Source organism: Panthera leo, chromosome D4 (assembly GCF_018350215.1).
Source record: "Panthera leo isolate Ple1 chromosome D4, P.leo_Ple1_pat1.1, whole genome shotgun sequence".
NCBI lineage: Eukaryota > Metazoa > Chordata > Mammalia > Carnivora > Felidae > Panthera > Panthera leo.
The window spans coordinates 74933882-74954298 of record NC_056691.1 but is presented as its reverse complement, the minus strand read 5'-3'; positions in this window follow the sequence as shown (position 1 = coordinate 74954298).

Here is a 20417-nt window from a genome sequence, read left to right as displayed (position 1 = left end):
TGCTTCCCATATGAATATCCATTTGATCCAAATCCTTTGTTGAAAGTCTACTCCTTCCCTAAATAATTACCTTGGCACCTTTTCATAAAAAACAATTAATATGCATATTTATTCATTTGGGATTTTTGGGGGGCTCAATTCTGTTCCTCTATGTGTCTCTCTTTTCTTTTTAATTTTTTAATGTCTATTTATTTTTGAGAGAGACAGAGTATGAGTGGGGGAGGGGCAGAGAGAGAGAGGGAGACACAGAATCAGAAGCAGGCTCCAGGCTCCGAGCGAGCAGCAAAGAGCCCAATGCGGGGCTCGAACTCACAAACCAAACCGGTGAGATCATGACCTGAGCCGAAGTCGGCCACTTAACCAACTGAGCCACCCAGGCACTCCTCTATGCTTCTCTTTATGCCAAAAATAATGTATTGAATAATGTTTTTGATAATAAGTATTGAAATTTGGCAGGGTAGATCTATCACTATTATTCTTTCTCAGAATTATTTAGGCTATTCTAGGCTTTCCATTTCTTTATAAATTTTAGAATCTTCATATAAATTCTACCAAAAAGACCCCTAGGATGTTGATTGAGACTGTATTGAATCTATTGATCAGTTTAAGGAGAATTGATATCTTATTAAGATGCCTAATTATTATAATAATATTCCTCTCCATTTATTAGTTAGTGTCCTTTTACATAAAATGTTCTGTAATTTAGTATACAGACCTTGCATGTATTAGCTTACATTTAGCCTTAAGTATTTTGTGGTTTTGATCCTATCATAAATGCTAGTTTTTGAATTTCAAATTCTAACTATTCATTTTTTAAATTTTTACATTTTTTTGTGTTTTTTTGTGTTTATTTTTGAGAGAGAGATTGAGAGAGAGTGAGAAGGGGAGGGGCAGAGAGAGAGGGAGAGAGAGGACCCGAAGCAGGCTCTGTGCTCACAGCAGAGAGTTCAATGCAGGGCTTGAACTCACAAACGATAAGATCATGACCTGAGCCAAAGTTGGATGCTTAACTGACTGAGCCACCCAAGTACCCCAAATTCTAATTATTCATTGATGTTACAAAGAAATAAAATTTACTTGTTATTTTATAACATTACTAGATTTGCTTTTTAGTTTTAGTACCATTTGTTATAGATTGCTTAGAATAGTATATGAACTCAAGCATGTTGCCTAAAAATAAATATAATTTTTTTCTTCTTTTTTTTTGGTAAGTTTACCTTGTGTTGTAAAGAATAATTTTGTTACTTAAAATGGAGTTTTCTGACCCTCAGTCATGTGCAGACATGGAAGAACGCCACAATGAGAGATATGTGAAATTAAAGGATTCATTATATTCACAAATACCAGAAGAGGGAGGCATGGCTCATCACTCAGGGGGCCATATGGAAGGAGTTCGAAGGGAGAAGGCTTAACCAAGCAGGTGGAGACCAGAACCCATGAGCAAGTGCTTCTATTGGGGATCAGGTAGAGGACAAAAGCAAAAGGCACAAGGAGGTTTTATTGGTGCATTTGAATGTCACTAAATCACAGTCAGGGGAAAGCAAGAAGGGTACCTTGTGACAGAGACCAACCTTATCACACCAGTGTGCTAGTCACGTAAGTGGGGTGCTCATAGCCTGTTTGTGGGAATGTAGAAGTATCAGTAAAATATAAATTTTTAAAAATCTGCAATATAACATTTTATATATTTTTTGCCTTATTTAATTGCATGAGACTTCCAGTGCAATGTTAAAATCATGAAATAGAAGTCATCAAAGTAAACAATCTTGCCTTGTTCCTGATCTTATAAGAAAGACATTAAGTCTTTCATCATTAAATATGAGGTTAGCTGTAGGATTTTCTTCTAAATTGCCTTTATCAGATTGAGAAAGCTCTCTTCCATTTCTAGTGTTCTGAGGGTTTTTATAAAAATAATACATGTTGAGTTTGTTCAAATGCTTATTCTGCATCTGTTGAATTAATCTATTAAGTTTCTTTTTGTTTTCTCTGTACATATGGTAAGTTTTGTTGTATTATTTTGGTGAAAAAATTAACATTGCATTTCTGGGATAAAAATCACTTGGTCAGGCTACAATCCTTTTTATAGTTTTCTCTATTAAATTTGTTAATATTTGTCAAATATTTCTGCATATTTGTTCATAAGAAATATTGATCTTTTTTTTTTAAATCATGAAATGGTAGCCTATCAGAATTAGTTTGGAAGTGTATTAGTTATCTATTGCTGCTTAACAAATATCCCCAAAATGTAGCAACTTAAAGCAGCAAATACTTATTATCTCATAGTTCATGTCAGAAATCCAGGAGTAGGTTAGGTGGTTCTTCCAGGAACTCTCAAGAAGTTGTAGTCAAACTATCTTCCAAGGATGAAGTCATCTGGAGCTGGAGAATTCACATCCAAGCTCGTTCACATTCTGAGCTTATTCACAACTGAGACTGGCTGAAATGTCAGATACCCCTCCCCCACCTATGTGGGGCTTTTTGTAAGCCCCCTGAGTATTCTCAGAACATGGAATTTGGCTTCCCACAGAATGATTGATGAGAGAGAGAGAGAAAGGGTGGTGGGGGGGGAGAGAGGGAGGGAAATTTATCTTTTATAATCTAATCTCAGAAGGGACATTAAAAATACCATCACATCTACCATATTTTATTAGTTATGCAGACCAAACTTGATGCAGTGTGGGAGGAAATTATACTCCTCCCAAAGGGTGAATACTAAGAGGTGGGGCTCCTTTCCTTTTGCCTGAAGAACTTCCTGTAATATTTCTTACGAAGTAGGTTTGCCAATAACAAATACTTGTGACTTTTGTTTTCTCTACAGATGCCTTTATTTCACCTTCATTTTTGAAGGATAGTCTGTCTGGGTATAGAATAACACAGTTAGCCTTTTCTTTCAGCCTTTTAAAAATGTCACTCCACTGTTTGCACAGTTCCTTTTGCTCACCTACTTTCTCATTGGATGTCTGAAATTAGCCCTACCTTTGTTTTATGTGCACTGTACATTTTTTTTCTGCTTCAAACTTTTCCCCTTTAATATTTATTTTCAGAAATTTGATTATGATATTCCTTTTTGTGAGTTTTTTGTATTTATCTTATCTGAGGTTTGCTGAATTTCTTAGATAAATGGGTTAATAGTTTTTGTCAAACTTGGAAATTTTTCAGATCTTGCTTCCTCAGATCCCTTTCTTAGATTCCAGTCAAATATGTTTCAAATCACTTGATATTTTCCAACAGGTCACTAGAATTCTGCTCATTTTTTAAATTTATTTTTTCTTTCTGTACTTCATTTTCAGTAGTTTCTATTGTTATGTCTTCATGTTAACTAATTTTTTAGAAGTTTTTAATCTTCAGTTTCTACCCTTCTGTGAAACTTTAATTTTAGATATGTTTTTTACTACTAGAATTTCCATTTGGTTTTCTTTTATGCTTTATATTTCTCTCCTCATTATATTTATGCTTTTTTCCCATACTTGAGCATATGATGCATATTTATGAAAATGTGTTTAATGTCCTTATCTGCTAATTTCATCATCTTTGTCATCTCTGAATCTGTTTCTATAGATTGATTTTTCCCTGGATTATTGGTCCCAGTTAGCCTCTTCTCTGTAAGCGTAGCGTATTTGATAATCTTACATTTTTATGTTCCTTTCAAAAGTGCTAGATATCCTTTCTTTCTTTCTTTCTTTCTTTCTTTCTTTCTTTCTTTCCTTCTTTCTTTCTTTCTTTCTTTTCTTTGAGAGAGAGCATGAGTGAGAGAAGGGGCAGAGAGAGAGAGAGAATCCACCCTCAGGTGGGGAGGAGATTCCAACCCCAGCATGGAGCCCAATCTCACAACTGTGAGATCATGACCTGAACGAAATCAAGGTTTGGATGCTTAATCAACTGAGCCACCCAACCTCCCCGAGAGTGCTAGATATTCTTAAGACAGGTAGTTAAGCTACTTGCAGATTGGTTTGATTCCTTTGAGTTTTGTTTTATACTCTTTTGTGATGACTCTAGACTAGTTAGAGTTAATTTAACTTAACTTCTATGATGTGACAATTCTGGGATTTCTAATGAATGCTTCATGCATTCAACAATGTCCCTCTTCTGTGGCTTGTGGGAGCTTGAATGATGTATTCAGGAATCATTTGGATTGAAATTCCACAGTAGGTTTTTTGCCCAGAAATTGTTATTCATCTAAACTTGACGTTTTTACTCTAAGCCTAGATAGGTTGGTGTTCGGGCAAGGATTCCATGGGACCCCTTTGCAGCTGATACTTTTTTTTTTTTTTTTTTTAGCTAAGCTTCCTCCTCTCTGGAAACCTTACCTATAAATCTTAACCACTTTGACCTCCCCAAACTCCAATATCTGTCTTATCTACTCAGCAAGACCACTCATGCTTTCAAGGTTGCCCCTCCCTATGAGACATTCCGGAAATTGCCTCCAGGCAGAAAGCCTAGGTGATTGCAGGGCTTACCTCATCTGGTTCCTACAAGAAGAGAATAGTTCTACATTGTGTGTTGGCCAACGTCTGAAAATGTTTTTTCTATATTTGTTCAGTATTCTAGTTATTTATGATAGAAGAGTAATTCTGGATTCCACTACTCTCTCAGAAGTACTAATTTATTTTTTAAATTTAAGTAAATTCCCTGATAGACATTTTCTTCCAGATCAAGACAATGGGGATAGGAGGGGAATTGGGAAAGAAATGAGAATATAGCATTCTATTTAGATCAGAGTGGAAAGGGAAATCCTTATTTTGTACCAAAAGAGTGGGAGAAGAAGGGGCTGTGGTGGTGAGAAAGAAGAATGAACATATGGGTGTCCCAAAGTCCTTTCTTTGTAAGATGGAAGATTATCTAGAATACACTGTCAAATTCCTCTCTTTTCTATGTGATATGAATACTGAATTGAAAGTCAACAGACCTGTTATGCACATGGATTCAGAGTAAGATTTCCCCAAAGCTGAGACTGTAAATAGAATAAATCATGATCCAAATGGAAACCATGAGAGAGTCTCAGAGTGTTTGTACCAGAAGATCTAAGGAGAAACTGAGTCAGCAGGAGGTATCAATCTGAGTCAAGAACGAGATTGTTAGACTTAAGAATAAGCCAGGAATAAACTGAATACCCACTAGAAGGCCCCAAAAAGTAAGGGACCAATTCTACCTCAGTGAATACTGTTATGGAAACTGGTCTGGATCACCCAGCAGAAGAACCAAACAGCACTTGGAGATCTTGGAAGGCAGAAGGTTTATTTTATACCGGTGGACTCAGAGGAGATCGTTGTCCAGAGGTCTGAGCCCAGAGCATCAACAGAGGGGACAATTTATAGTCTGTTACTTCCGCATTCCTCATTAGTAGTAATTTAGCCCCTACGGCAAGCAGGGTGGGAAGAAGAACCTGGAAGGGGAGTCTTCAGACAGGGACTGGAATTCCCTTATCAGTCCTGTGGGCCATCTTATAACAGATTTTTTCCCTATCCATACTAGCCCAAACACTAATAAAAAGTACTATGAGGTCAGGTTCATTCCTCCAAAGCCATTAGTTTTTCCCTTTTGAAATCAAGTAAGAGAGGAGTGTGGGGGGAAGTGGAGGAATCTGAACGACAGTAAATATGTAGAGAGACTGAAAAAAAATGCTAAATGTTTAAATTATGTGATCAAACTAAGTTACAAATTAATGTGGGTCAGATTCAATTTACTTTCTTTGTTTGGAAAGCAACAGGAATGAGATCAGTCTGATGAAAATAGCTATATCTTCTTTCCATGTCTGAATTTCATTGTGAGTAACTGTGTGTATATAAGCATAATATATATTCCTTATAATTATATGACCATCCTAGAAGGCAGTATTATGATTCATACTTTACAGATGAGGAAATTAAGGCTCAAGGATGCAGTATTTTATAAACGGTTTCAATGTCCTTATGAAAAACCCTGTGGCTCCGTTCCTAAGATCATGAAATTTCTTATCTTCCTCTCCCATTCCTTTTTTTACATACTCTTGCTCCGGGACAGAGTTTCTGTCCCATTGACTCATAATTGAACTCAAATCTCTTCCAGTGCACTACAGACTGATGCTTTGGGTTGAATGTCTTTTTTGTCTTATAACTACCTCTGAAGGCTATATTTGGAATTATACTCAATACAATGACCTACATCCCACTGGTGAACATTGTACTTCTAACTGCAGTCTCCACAATACTCAGCCCCTCAGTCCTCAACTCTTAGCCCTGACCCCAGTCCACCTCCAGAACCCACTGCTCAGAGTGGATCCAGAACTCAAGCCAGGAGCCACCTTGAACTAAAGCCCATGATTCTCCCTCTCTTCACTTTATTTGGAAGAGCTCTTCTCTGTCCCTAGCATATTGTATTTATTTAAGCATGCTAAACTCACCTCCTACAACCTCATATGTTTTGATATACGTGTCATTTTAACCAGAAACACAAGGCAACAGGAATAAATGAAGTTCTTTGTCTTAAATCTCAGACTACAGTTTAGGAGATTTCTACATTCAGTTTGTAGTAGATAAAACCTCAGCGTATGCCAGTGCCAAGGGAAGAATGCCCCCTAGCCTGTGAGAAGGGTGCAATGAAGACAAAGGTCTCAGATTTTCTAAGCAGACCAGAGATCTGTCCCTTCCAAGGTTTTCCTATAGCTGCCTCAAACAACTCCTAGATCACAGACAACTGCTTAATGCAGTCATGTTTGGAATTATTCTCACCTATGTAGCACCCCTATGTGACATTGCGATTTGTAAGATTTATCTATTTGATCTGCTTCACAGCTCTGAAAACTCTTGGAATTTCCTGAGGCGTAAGAGCAATGGGAGCATCCTTTGTTCTATTTGGTCTCTCGTCCTCAGATCCTGCAATGCTTCTGGAGCCATAAAGGTGAAATGGGTACCTTGTTATTCATAACAAGCCTCATTCCACCACAACTGAGTTTACCTTAATAAGGGGACTTTTGAAAAGTACTTAAGGATGGGGGCTGGTTGCCAAGGGAACCAACCACAAATAGAAGGTTGGAACTTCCAGCTCCACCCCCTGATTTCCCAGAAGGGGAGAGGAGCTAGATGTTGAATCAGTCACCAATGGCCAATGTATTAATCAATCAAATCCACATCATGAAGCCTCCATAACAACTTAAAAGGAGGTTCAGAGAGCTTCCAAATTGGGGGAGTAGAACACTTTCACATGCCACCTACCAGGCCCTAAGCTCTACAAGGACAGGCTCCTTTGTATGGGACTTCACTCTATATATCTCTCTTCATCTGGTGGTGGATTTGTATGCTTTAATATTCCTTTGTAATAAATTAATAATCTGGTGAGTAAATGGATTTCCTGAGTTCTGTGAGCCATTGTATCAAATTAGTCAAACCCAAGGAAGGAGTCATGGGAATTTCTGTTTGATAGCTGGTTGGGCAGAAGTATAGTTACCAACCTGGACTTTTAATTAGCATCTTGAGTTGGAGAAGTTTGTTGGAACCTCCAATTTGTAGCGATAAGTCACAAGCACAACCTGGACTCGTGGTTGGCATCTGAAGTATAGGGCAGTCTTGTGGGACTGAGCCCTTACCTATGAAATCTGATGCTAATTGTGGATAGAGAATGTCAGAACAGAGCGGAATTGAGTTGAATTCTCTGACATTCTACTGATGTCCAAGAATTGCTTGTTGGCGTGGGTAAGCTTTTACACACACACACACACACACACACACACACACACACACACATTGGAATCAGATCCAGGAACCCAAAAAGACCCTACCAGTTAAGGATAAGACCAGAACCAATTAGAAACAGTGGAGGGGTTTTTTTGTTTGTTTGTTTGTTTGGTTGGTTGGTTGTTTTTGAGGCCAACAAACAGGTTTCTATATAGCCCAGTTAATTTCTTTTAAGGCTATTTCCTTCCACAAAGAAGTATGCTGAAGATTAAGTGAGACTGTATATGTGAACCCAGAGCACAGTTTTGTCACAAGTAAATGCTCTGAACACGGAAGTTCCTTTTACTCTGAGTGTGTGTCTGTTGAAGTTGTGTCTGCCTTTCATTCTATACGAGGCTGGAGCCGACAGCCAACACTAGATCAACCTGTCACAGCAGCCACTGACAGGAAGTCAGCTGAGCACCTAGCGCAACAAGCCACAGGCATCTGCAGCTTGGAGGCGCATGGGTGACTTGCTTTGAAAACGCTGACATGACATGTACTCTTAAGAGGAAACTTTGAAAAGACTCACTTCACAGGAAACAAGCATCTGCTCTGCTCTGCTCCACAAGTACCCTTAGTTCCTGCCACTCTAAAGCTTCAGCAGACCCCCAATATATCCTACTGTTTCAGCCTTTCACATCTTTGCAGTATGGATTCTCTGAGTAGAAGTATTATCTTAAAACTCTTGTCTAGTCACCACTTTCAGGGAGACTTCACTGACTCTGAACCTGAACCACATGCCCTACCTTTGTAATCCCATAGTGCATGTCTTTCTTCCTCACAACACCTACCACGTTCTACTATAGTTACATAGTTCCTTATTTCTTTTTCCACTGGATCACGAACACCAGGAAGGCAGGGAGTGTATTTTGCTCATTTCTGGATTCCCAGTTCCTAGTAGAGTGGTACAGCTTCGTGATCAAAATGTGAATTAGGGAAACCAAGATGATAAATTAGAATAATACGGCAGATAGGAAAAGAAATGAAGATGAAAGTAGGTCAGGAGAAGGAGAGAAAAGATAAAGGGAGGAAGGAAGCAAGGGAGAAAGGAAAGAGAGAGGAAAAGGGAAAAAAAGTAAGGAAGAGAGAGTAAGGAAGGAAGAAAGGAAGGTTGCTCCTCATCTTTCTATTCAGGAGAAGCCAACCTTTAGGAGTCTACAGTTCTGGAAATTTAGTCCTTCTTTACAAGTTGGGAATGACATTAGATGAATTTTTGGCACCAGATAACTGTTTTTGAAAGCTGGAAATGCAGAGTTGGAATAAAAAATAATAAGGGTGGGTATAGAGGAATGAAATAATAAATTTAGAATGTTCCAGAAGCACCATTCCAGAGAGAGAAATTTCATGCTATTTCACTAATCTCATCTATGGAAGTGGGGCATAGGAAGGTGGATTTACCTGGGGTTCAGAGGCTAGATTTTCTATTCAGACATTTGTCAAAGACTGATTTCCTCCACTAGTTTTCATCAATTTCATGTCAACACCACTCTGTAGAGTATGTTTTTGGCCTCTGGATACTATCTGTCAATACTAACCAATATGGGAAGTAATCCAAACCATAGAGATACAGAATCCCAGAAAATGTGTGATAGAAGCTATTTGCCTGTACTTATAAACCATGTGAGTTTTGACAGATAAAGGACAATTCTTTTAAAATCAAAATTTCAAAAACTGAACAATGCCAACAGAGTTTGAGTTTCCCACTCCTACCAAGTGATTTTATTTATATTTTATTGCCCCTGCTGTTTTCTTTAAAAACACAGATTTGAATCTTTTTCCCCCCTTGCTTATAAACCTATTCTTGGATCCCTAGCCTAGATAAAATGTAAGTTTTATAGTTTGACACTAATCTATATTTTGGACTTTATCTCCTATTGTTTTCTTTCTTGGATAGTACATTTTCACAAAGTGGCCTGTCTAGTATATTATTTAAAATATCTGTATGCTTTTTCTTCATACGGCTTCCTCTTCTTGAATTACTCTCCTTTTGTCTATCTACCTAGTTCTCTGCAATGTTTACTCTTCTCAGAAGATCCTCTGGCTTAGTGTATTTGGAAATATGAACTTTAGAGTCAGTTAGCCTAGTTTTCAAACCTTCTATTTAATCGTTGTATGTTCTTGGGGAATTTTTGGAGACTGCTGTAGCATCAGATTGTTCCTTTCCAAGATGGTGATAAAATACTGATCCCAGAGTTGCAGGCATGATCCAATAAAATAATATCTTTAAAACCCCAACATAGTTTCCTGAAATTATTGTTTACTATTACATTGTTTATCATATTATTTTTCTTATCATCATCATCATCACTACCATTATCTCAAGGTTGTTGAGTTGAATAGAATAATTCAAGTACAGATGTTAGTACTGGGATTAGCACAAAGAGATAAATGAATCTTGATAGTTATAATTACTCATTATTATCATACTCATTATTATTACACTTAAACTCCGTTGTTATTAATCAACACTTGTCATAAACTCTAGGCCTGGAGTTCTCTCTTGTCCAGGAAGAGAGCAGATGCCAGATTGAAATGCGAGAGAGGCTAATGTCCTGGAGGAGACAAGAGCCCTGGGTAAGGGTCCTGGCTCCATTTTTATTAGGATCACAAGGCTTACAAGCATGATGGGCGTGCACAAAGAGACAATGAAACCATGAACATTAACTCATGGGCATGGGGGAAAGGGGGTTTTAAAGATGTGCAGTGTTAGGGGTTTGGGTCAATACAAAACGGAATTCTGGTGCTGGGTGGAATGCTGTTTATAGCAGACATGAGGCCCACCTCTGTTTACCTAAACTTGTCTAGGGGATAAGACAAATCATGCTACCTCAGGGTCAGCAAGGCACCTTTCTTTTGCTAATTAGCTCCTCTCTAGGCAACTTTGCCCTGCTGAGGTCTAAAGTCCCGTTTTCCTGTTTTTGTCCTTCCTTCCTGTGAAAGCAGCTTTCTGCTCTTGTACTAAGTTGGGGGGGGGGGTGGTTGTTTCTACCCTGAATACTTACTCATGTTTACCTCATTTTTGATGCTTTCATCCTGAGGCTTGTCTATTCCTATATCTTTGTCCTATACTGGGGGCCTTTGCCCTGTTTACCTAATCTTGTTTACCCAAACTTGGGTGTGTTCATCCTGTGGCTTTCTAATTGTTTATGCCTTGTTAACCTATCAGTGCAAGCTTGGGGAATTCCTAAGCTTATACCCCACAAACACTCTTCCTGTGTTAGTCTTACAGATGTGATTTAATTTTCTTAATGTTTATTTATTTGAGAGAGAGAGAGAGAGAGATAGAGGGAGGGAGAGAGCGCATGTGGGAGGGGCAGAGTGAGAGAGACACAGAGGATCCAAAGTGGGCTTCATGCTGACAGTAGAAAACCTGATGAAGGGCTTGACCCCATGAACTGTGAGATCATGACCTGAGCCAAAGTCGGACACTTAACTGACTGAGCCACCCAGGTGCCCCTTCACATGTGATTTATACATACCTTTACCAAGAGACTCATCATAACATTTCATAACTATTTATTTGTGTATCCTCTTTAGCCTATGATTTACTCAGTGGCAATCCATGTTCAAGTTGTAGCTATACAGCTTAGTACCAAATGAGCTCTTAGCAAATTCATGTTGAATGAGTACACAGAGTTAATGTTACACACTATGCCATCTCCATTGTTTTCTTTTGTTTTGCCTATTTACAACATACATCATTTATTTGCTAAATGGTTGTCTAGAGTAAGGAATATAGTCTATGAGCACTAAAATGGGACAGAGGGCTCAAACCATTGACTTTAATAGCACCCTGTTCTCAAACTGAATTAAATACGCCCCCTCAAAAGTCATCTAGAACTTCCAAACACCCTCAGAAAGTTCTTGACTGCAGCTAGCAGGATGATTTTGGAGAGACTTGGAGGCTACCCATGAGTCTTCTCCAAACACTCATTACCAATTCTGGGATGAGTTCATAGAAACTCACCACTGGTCATTAAATGATTCCTTCAGTATTTCAGGACTTGGAACCACCATCCTGCTCCATGGAAAGTTTTAGAGGAAATTAGATTATTGTTGGGAACATTGGCCAAATAGATGAAAGGGAAATAAGTGTATTTAATAAATACTCCGCTTTGTGGCTTCTAGCTTAAGTCCAGGTTTCATCTTCTATCAAAAAGGGGAAAGTATTAACTCCTTCAAGACCTTGTTGAACATTGTCTCAGAGCTGCAGTTTAGGCCCATGTTCCATAACAAAATACAAAATGAGGCCTCAAGATAATGCACGGTAAGATATTTTTTAAGTACCACCAGTATAAGGTAGATGCCACACAAATCTTAAATTTTACTTCCTGCCTCAACTCAGTGTATTGTTCTCAAGAAGGAATACATTACTGAAATTAGGAAGAGATTTGGCATTGGGAAGGCTTGATTTCAAATCTTGGCTTTAATACTTGCATAGATTATTTTGCCCATTAGAGCCTAATTTTTCTGACCAATGAAAATGAGAGCAATGCTTTTCATAGCATTGTGATGAATAATTGTGAAATGTTGGTAAAAAAATGCTTACCATAATGCATGCATACAAATGCTCAGTAAATATTGTTTTGTTTCTCATTTTCCCTTCCCTCTTCGGGTATTCCTAAAAGTAAAGTCTTAGGAGTTTGTGCTGTGGAGAATCTATATGTGTACTAACCCATTTCTACATTAATTCATAAAAATGTAGAAACAAATTCCACAAAATGGAAGAATGTCATCTATGTACACCCATCCCTGACTTTAGTGACAACTGTATTTGGTGGTTTTTTTTCTTTTTCTTTTTTTTGTTCTTTTGAAGAAGTATAATATTATACTGAATACGTGATACTCAAGGTATCTGAATATAAGCATGACAAATTACAAGGGATTATTCACTTTCCAAAAGCCTCCTTTACTTTATACAAAAGGATTAACCACATGATTCACTTTACTTTTTTAATTTAAATCCAAGGTAATTAGCATATAGTGTAATAATAATTTGAGGAATAGAATTTAGTGCACACGATTCACTTTAATAGTGAGTTCCCCCAGGTACCTAGAAAATAAAGTACTTTTTAAAAAAATTAATGCCATTAGGTAGCTTTCAAAAATGAAGTTCCTGTATAAAACAAAATACTTTATGAAATTAACTCAAATAAAGTCTAATAGGGTAGCTAAGTGCCCAAACAAGGCATGCTAGATAATGTGACAGATTACCCTGGTGAAAATCTCCTAGGTTGCATGTTTAGTGCCATCAAAAGGTAGGTATTTTCATCCTTTCCACAAGTGCTGTTCTTTACATGTACTAGTGATGGTAGAGATAAAGAATAGAGAAATCATAGTTATTATCTCTCCTGTGCACCAAGTCTAATATATGTGTGACATCATTGAATTTTCTCAACAGCTAGATAAGGCAGGTATTATTATAATCATGATTATTTTGAATATTATCATTTTGCAAAAAATGAAATACTGAGATCTCAAGATCACCCAGCTGATTAATACTTGCCCCAGGATTTAAACACATTCTTGTCCTGCTTCAGTATTTAAATCCTCTCATCTACTGCATTGGGTCTTATTGTGCAAGATCAAATGAAATGGCTCAAGTACAAGTTTTCTGGATGTGCAGATTAAAGACATTAGTGCAATTTGGAAATGAAGGAAAAATTCATAGGGACGTGGCATCTGAACTAGGTTAAAAGAAAGGGGAAGTGTAAAAGCACACTTTTTAAATTTCCAAGCATACTCCCAGTAGCTAATTCAGGTGAGGTCACAGATCCTGAACTTCAACCAACAAAAATCTAGATTCATTGGCTGGACTTGAGTCCCAGGGATATTCCAAGACTATCAAATAAAAATCATCATTGTTGAGGGAAACATCAGTTTAAGGGCAAATTAATCTGTTAAAACATAAGGGGGGAAATGTCCCATGTAAACAGTCCATTTCTATGGCCTCTAATAGCCCTTGAAGCTTTCCATTTCTCCAGAAATTTCTCTCTTCTTATTCAGATTGTTGGCATTAACGTCAAATCTTCAGCCAAAGGAAAGGGACTGACTAGACCTCATTAGGCTGTGATTTCAATTAAACATCATAAAGGAAAAGAGAGTTGACAGTGAGTAGGTTACAGAAACAGGAAAACATTTACCACTGGGCAAGCAGCTCAGCCTTCATGTTCTGTCTTATGCCTGGCTAGTCAAAGAAACCCTTACCCATTGACAAAATTGAGGCACATTGCCTGTTAGGGAGGCCCAGGGTATGGAAGCATCCAAGTTAGTTCATAAGAGTGCTGGACTTCTCTCAGCTTAAGCCACCAACCATACTCACAGGCATCAGAAAATCCAGTATCAGCTTCCTGCCTTGGAAGCATGGTAGTCTCATACAGGACAATTTCTTTTTTCTTTAAAAAAAAAAAAATTTAATGTTCATTTATTTTTGCAAGAGAGAGACAGAGACAGAGACAGAGTGCAAGTGGGGGAGGGCAGAGAGAGAGGGAGACAAAGAATCTGGAGCAGGATCCAGGCTCTGAGCTGTCAGGACAGAGCCCAATGCGGGACTCAAACCACGAACTGTGACATCATGACTTGAGCTGAAGTTGGACACTTAACAGACTGAGCTACCCAGGTGCCCCTCTTTTTTCTTCTTTTACAATTTTTTCCTGAATTTTATTTTTTCTAGTATAAAAGTATAGAAAAATCAATGTTCATTAAAAAGAATGACTAGACAATGAGAACACTGAAGGTGTGGAAGAAGATATAGAAGAAAGAAGATGCCAAAGCATGAGTAGATGTTTCTTTGATGTAATGTAAGAAGATGGGAAAATGAAACATAACTAAGATGAAACAAAACAAAACACCAAAAAGTGTATGTCTTGGAACTGAATTCCTTTCTGTTCATCAGAAAGCTAAAAGCTAAAAGATAGTTAACCAGGAGACTGTGTTGAGTTACTCTTGTTATGTGCTGGCATGGAGTTATCATGGATGGCATTAGAGACCTTGGTGTAGACACAGTGTAGCAAAATGGTTAACAGTATGTGATTCTGAGTCAGGACTGGATGAAAAGCACCATTTACCACTTTTGCACCCTTAAGTTATTTAAACCCCATCCTCAAGTTTTCTCACCCTTAAGTTATTTAAACCCCATACTCAAGTTTTCTTAATCTCTAAACTGAGAATAGCACTACCTATCCTATATGATTTCTGTAAATATTATATAATATCATGTACACAAAATGCTTAGACCAGTGTCCTGTAAACCATAAGCTGCCAATTTAATTAATTATCATTAATGAATTGTTACTGTGAAAGGAAATATTTCCTTGATTTATCTGGGAATGTCATGATTAGTCATTGCTAAGATTAGTAGGCTAAATGAATACCTTTATTTTTTTCTACATAAGAATTTCAGTTATTTTTCTTAGAGCACAATTGACATGGCAAGCAGGCATCAAAAAATAATAATTTGTTTTACATTGAGAAAAGTGCATATATAGGTACACAATCAGAGTGCAGTCCAGGATAGAATATGATTTTTTCAAGATCTAGTATGTGTGGGGAAAATAATAGGTAAAATAGTCTAGTAAAGAAGAACTATATAGATTGAAATAAGAATGTTGGAAAAGTCAGGGTGCCTGGGTGGCTCAGTCAGTTAAGTGTCTGACTTCAGCTCAGGTCATGATCTCCTGGTTCACGAGTTCAAGCCCCACATTGGGCTCTGTGCTGACAGCTCAGAGCCTGGAGCCTGCTTCAGATTCTGTGTCTCCTTCTCTCTCTGTCTCTCCCCAGCTCGTTCTCTCTCTCTCTCTCTTTCTCTCTCTCTCTCTCAAAAATAAAAACAAAAAAATAAGAAGAATGTTGGAAAAGACAATGACATTAGACACAAATCTTCCACCCCCCCGAAATTTAAAAGTATGTACAAGAAAAGAAATTTATTGGCTGCAAAAATCTTAATTTTAAAAATCTTAAATAAAATACTAATCTTAAATAAAATACTTAAAACATCTTAAATAAAATAAAAATTTAAATGCAATAAGATAAATTTTAAAATCTTAAATAAAATATTAGCACTACTTAAAACCTAACAAATATCATCATGGCCTAGTAGAATTTATCATGTAAAGGCAGATAGGATTCATTGAGAAATAAAAAAAAATCTGTCAAGGAATGATGTATTCAACACATAAGCAAATTAAAAAAGAAAACAAATAGGGGTGCCTGAGTGGCTCAGTCAGTTGAGCATCTGACTCTCAGTTTCGGCTCAGGTCATGATTTCACATTTGTGAGATGGAACCCATGTTGGGCTCTGTGCCGGGCATGGAGTTTAGGATTCTTTCTGTCTCATTCTCCCTCTGCCCCTCTCCCACTTGCTCATGCACTCTCCCTCTCTCCCCAAAAAATTTAAAGAAATAAATACCACAATTGATACATAAAAAATTTTATGCTTGTTCATGATAAAACTTAGCAAATTATCAAGAGCAGAATACTTTCTTCATTTGATAATAATCATCTGTCAAAAATCTACTGCAAATGTAACACTCATTTATGAAGCCTTTAGAAGCATTTCTATTAAAGTCAAGAAAGTATAATAGTACAGAGTCCCCACAATTACCATTACTAGTCATCTTAATGTCCTAACTATGCAATAAACAAGAAAAAGAAATGTCACATAAGAATTGAAAGTTGTCATTAAATATGCAGGGATTATAAGATTATCAACACAGTAAATCAAGAAAAACTATAATTGAATTAAGTGAACAACTTTAAGACCTTGGAAGGGTTGAATAATATATAAGGGTGTATACAATCAGTAATAATAGAACACAAGTATAAACATAATAGCAAAAAAAAATTCTAAGGTTTCTATAAATAAATTTTAAAATACATGTGTAAAACCTTATGGAAAAAATTACAAAAGAATCTTAAATTATAAAACAAAATATATGCAGAGCTGTGCCATTACCATAGATGGGAATGTTAAAAACCACAAAATGATTAATGTGACCCAAATTCTAGATATAGTTAATGATGTTTCAAATGAAATCCTAGCAAGATTTTTCCCCTATAACTCTTCACACTTATTCTAAAATTCGTCTGTATATGCAAACGCCAAAGATTAGGCAAGATAATTGTGGGGGGGAGAGAACAGAAAAAAAAAAAATAGGAGGTTAATCCTTAACTACCTATCCATTAAGACATTGTAAAGCTGTAGAAATTGAACAGTGATATTGGAGGAGGGAGAGAGAGCCAGTTCAATGGCAGAATTCAAGGCCCTTAAATAAGCTCAAATATATGAGAAAACTGGCATGTGGTAGAGGTAGTATTATAAATCAGTGGGAAATAAAAGAAAACTCAGTCGATGGCATGATTTTTCATTTGGAACTCTGCATACACAAAAATAACAAAATTGTAAATGGGAAAAAAATTAAATTGGAAGAAAATGTAGGATAATAACGTTCGGCCAGAAGATAAGAACCAGATTCTTTGGAAAACTCTCAAATCATTAGTTTATAGTAAAGCATTGATAAAACTGATTACATAAATATTAAAAACTATTCTCCTCTATAAAACACACCGTGAAACATGCTAAAGAAAAAAAAAAATGACAGGCTTAGAAAAGATATGTGTAATAGGTAAGACCAACATGGATTAGAATCCTGATCAGGTAGGGAAGTTATATATCAGTTTAACCAAACCAACAATATAACTTAAAAGTGGGGATGTGATGGGAGCAAACAATCCAGAAGAGTCAATAAACCTATGAAAAGATAATTATCCTCACCAGTGATAAAAGTAATGCAAATTAAAACAATAGTGAAACACTATTTCACGCCAGATAATTTGACAGGCATTACAGAGTCTGTCAACACCAACTGTTGGTAAAGACATGAGAAAACTGAGCTCTCATACCCTGCTGGTGGGAGTGTAAATTAGCACAATCACTTTGGAAAGCAATTTGGCTGTAGATAACGAAATTTTAAATGTGCATACCCAATGACTTAGCAATTCTAGATTAGAGAAACGCTTGCTCATATGTCCAAGAGGATCCAAGTTGTTCACTGTAACATTTGTTGCAATGGAGAAAAATTAAAAACAACTTATGCCCTTCAACAGGGAATGGGTGAATAAATTGTGATATTTTCATACATTTACTCTAATAATAAAAATAAAAATGAGTTAATTATACCTGTGTGTCTAGTGGACATGAATGTATCTCAAAAAATGCAATCTTGAATAGAAAAGGAGAGGACAGTAAGTTGTTAAAAAGTATTAAGTATGAAATCATTGTGTAAAAAAACATTTTAAACAGCAACTACCTATATTATATATGGATACATTTCATAATAAACATAGACATTAGGGCCTGCAAAATTCATATTGGGGATTGCGTCTAAGGATGATAATAGAAGAAAAAGGAACTCCAACCTTATCTGTAATGTTCTATACCTTTTTCAAAAATCAATCGTGTGGTGAATATATATTAACAATTCTAGCTGGGGAGGACTTCAGAGCATCTGTGCTATTAAAAAAGTAAGCAGCAGGAGGAAGGGAGTGATTATTTTTCTTTCTGTTCTCAGATTATAGAAGGCACTTAATCACTGCTGGTTCTCCTCTCACATGTATTGAAACCCAGGGCATTTCCAGGATAGAGGGAAATACATCATAGCAGTAGACCTTAGGCATCACACAGACACACACAGACACACACGCACACTGCTTGTGCACCACTATAGTGCTAAGTTGCCACAAGCCATAGAGCTAAGGTTCTTCCAAGGCTAGAAGGATGTTACCTTGTTCCTTCAATCTGGGATCCCTTTGCATGTCTGCTTGACCTGCTTACACCAACACTGTCCAAGGCAGATCACCGCTTCAAATCACCTGCTTACCTGTCTTCTGTAGTCTACTTGAATGCTCTTCAGACCTTCAATGAACATTTCATGAATTTACCAGGCTCTCTAGTAGGTATTTTAGATATATTTTATCTCTCTTAACCCTCAAAAATAGATCTGAGTGGTCAGTATTTTAACCTCATTTTATAGGTAGGAAAATCACAACACACACAAATTAGATTGTTTTAGCCAAAGTCACAGTTTATAATTGGTGTGAAGGAGTCCAAACCTAGGTTTGAATGACCCCAAAGTGTAGCTCTGTAAAGAGACCTGGGAATACACACGCTGAGTCAGCTTCCTTAGCCACCACTTCATTCAGAGCTTCGAACCAGACATCACGGAAAGAATAAAAAACAAGTAAAGTGCGGTCTCGGTCTCTGTTGCAGAACAGTTTGGGATCCAGTGGGCTTACCTCATCCAGGATATAAGAACCCTCTATATACTAGGAGGCTGTAATTAAGCCATCTTATAGTCCCCTTCAGGCTGAAAAAGTCTGCTGCCTTTTATCTTTTCATATACAACTTATGTTCCAGGCCTTTGCAGTTCCCACCAGATTCCCACATCCATTTTGGATTTGGGGGCCAAGAATTGATCACAGCCCTGCAGTGAGGGAAAGACCTGTACTGCCTGACTCCAGCCAAAGGTTCTCATTTGTGATGTAAGGGAATCCCCTTCTTGGTCCAGCCTGGAGGTCTCAGTGCAATTAGCGTTTGCAAGTTGCAAGAAGTAACACCTAAAGCCTCCCTGTTGACGGCCAAGCACTGATGAATTTTTCGGATGTGCTGGATTATTTTTCCTCATGTATCCACATGCAGTGTCTGCTGAGCTCATCTGTAGCAGGAAGTGGGATCAGTGAAAACACCAGGAGAGAGGGTAGAGAATGTGTCCTCTGAGCATAACTGGAAGAGTAAAACTCAATTTTTGGATGTGTTCTGTCTACTAAAACTTTGAGTTTAAGAAAGGTTGGGGTTTTTTTCCCCTTTCCTGTATTGACCACCACCATACTTGGAAAAAAAACAACGAACCCTTCATCTCTGTGAACCACAGGAGCAATTCATTATAGAGTACCATGGAGAAAGATTAATGATATGTCCTTTAAAAAAAAAAAAAAAAAACATGGCAGGGAGTTGGCCTCAGTGCCAGTTTCGTAAGGGGCAATCATCTTGGCTTCTCCTGCCTGCCCAACCTGTGTGGTGGGTGGTAGGAGGGGTTTGGGGCGGTAGTGAGGCTCCTGTGGTTGCTGGAATGTAGTGACTGGAGGCCACTCTGGATGTCAATGCCAGCTTACATCTGCAGAGTCAGCAGGAAGGGGAAAGAACTGGGCAAAGAATACATTCTGAGATGTTTAAGCTGTAAGAATCCTCAGGGATCTTCTGATCCATAGGCCTCCAAACCTGCAGAATAGCAGAGTCACCTGTGAAACTTCTGGAAATACTGATTCCTGGAGTACACACCAGACCTACTGAATTATAGATGTATGCTGGGGAACCGCTGTTGAATGTGATACTCTTGTGATACAGCTGGAGAAGCTAAAGCTAAAGAGGGAGGATGATTTGCCCATCCTCAATGGCAATGTGGGTCAGAAGCCAGAATTCCCTGGCTGAAGACTCTACTCGGTCTAAACCCATTGCCTCTACTTTCTCTACACTTCCAGTCTCAAGGAGTGGTCCCGCCAACCACCCAGAACCCAAATCAGACACTTGGAAGTTAGAATCATTCTCTTTCACCCTCCACATGAAACTCGGGCCCAGTATTTCCAATTTTCCTAATTAATTTTGACTGTATAGGTCCCTTGCCCCTTTTCCCACGTACTTCCCCTGTTCAACCACCACCATCTCTCACACAA